We start from the raw sequence: 1,822 nt of genomic DNA on the forward strand, positions 1-1,822 counted from the left end.
ATAAAGGTAGAGGGCAACTCCATTCCGGATGAATGGCTGACCCCCCAAAAAGTCCAAAACAAAAACTATTGGTCCATTTGTTCCTTCAGTTTTTCGTAAGAGTAAAGGAACCATTCTGTAGTTAAGTAGTTTTTTATGAGTTAAGGATATCGACTTTAAGAAACAGGGCCGCCCCAAGATTTTTTGAGACCCAAGGGAGAACTCCATCCCACCAATCCCCAAGTTAATCATTAATTTAAGTTTCTTCAAAAGGTATATACAAAACACAGGCTTAAAAATGACTCAGACTGGATTGTGTCTTAAATTCCTGCTTGTTCTTTAAATAAATGGTTAATTTGGGAAATCTTAAGATCTGGGTGTTGATCCAGTTTTGACATGTTTGCCTTAACTTCTGTGATGAAGTTCTTCAGTAAAATTACATATATGAGACAACAAAATTTGTCTTCACATTGTTTTCAAGTAAATGATTGTTCTCTATTTATTTTTCATTGATGAGCCAAGCTTAATGTTGGATCCAAGCAACCAGACACACGCACACACACACACACACACACACACACGCACACACACACACACACACACACACACACACACACACACACAAAATGGACTGGCAGATCTACTTGCAAAAAGTTAAAGTTTTCTGAAATGTTTTTTTTTTAGCATTATTCCAGACTTGTCAAATGGATATTAGGACAATCTTTTCAAATTGCACAACACAGTTAGACTCCATATGGGTGCCACTTTTTACCCAGTTGTCCCACAACAAAATGTAGGCTATTATCATAGTTATGTAACTTCTGGACAGTCTAAAGTGGGGCCTATTTTTCACCACATAGCCATATGGGTCCCACATATAAATGTTGGCAGGACTAATACTTGTTTGGAGCTTCAGTTAATAATATGAGGAAAAAAAACTTTTACAAATAGTTTCATAGCTAATCACATCTTTCCCAGGGATATCTGTGTTTCTTGCAGACCTTTGGCCTAATACAGATACACAACCAGTCTTACTTTAGCTGTTCTTTTACTGCGAAGTTCATTATAAAGACTGAAAACTAAGATATTTTACATAAATATGTAGATGGGTTCTAAGACATTGACAAAATGTGGTGAGACTGAAGGCTGCCTGACTTTAACACACATAAAGAAAACAAACCATTGGATAGAAAACATTTCTGTTATATGTGTTCATCGTCACAGATGGCCATTGTTTACATGCTAGCATTTCCATCATGTGTGTTAGAGAAGAAGGGAAGGATGCAATGAGGAAATATGGAAGGAAGGACACAAGGCACAAGGAAGAAGGGAAAAGGAAAGGACACTAGGAAAGGAGGAATGATGGTAATGAGAAAGGAAGAGAAGGACTGAAGTAAGTAGGAAGTAGAAGGACACAAGAAGGAAAATACACAGGTAGGTCCCAACAAAGGACACAACTTCCAGACAAAGACACAGGCATAAAATTTGAAAATACAAACATGCTTTCATAGTTTTTTTCTTTTTCTCTATACTTATCCAGATCTGGAAAATACTGGAAACACATTTCATACTTTTGTCTACTTTTCCAGACTGCTTAGGAACCTCTGCACTCATGGTTGGTGGGAAAAAGACAAGTTCACAAAGGCAAGGAATGGGAAGGGTGGGGGATAACCAATACCCCAGTCAGTCTTTACTAGAGGATGATTTACACACGTCACCATCATTTTCTTTCTCCATGAACTTGTCCTTGTTTGAACAATCACTCACACACACGTACACACACACACACACACACGCACGCGCACGCACACACTACTCAGTAAGGACACACAAGTTCAGGGGA

Source organism: Poecilia latipinna, unplaced genomic scaffold (genome assembly GCF_001443285.1).
Source record: "Poecilia latipinna isolate Pla-1442-1.1 unplaced genomic scaffold, P_latipinna-1.0 Scaffold169, whole genome shotgun sequence".
Lineage (NCBI taxonomy): Eukaryota > Metazoa > Chordata > Actinopteri > Cyprinodontiformes > Poeciliidae > Poecilia > Poecilia latipinna.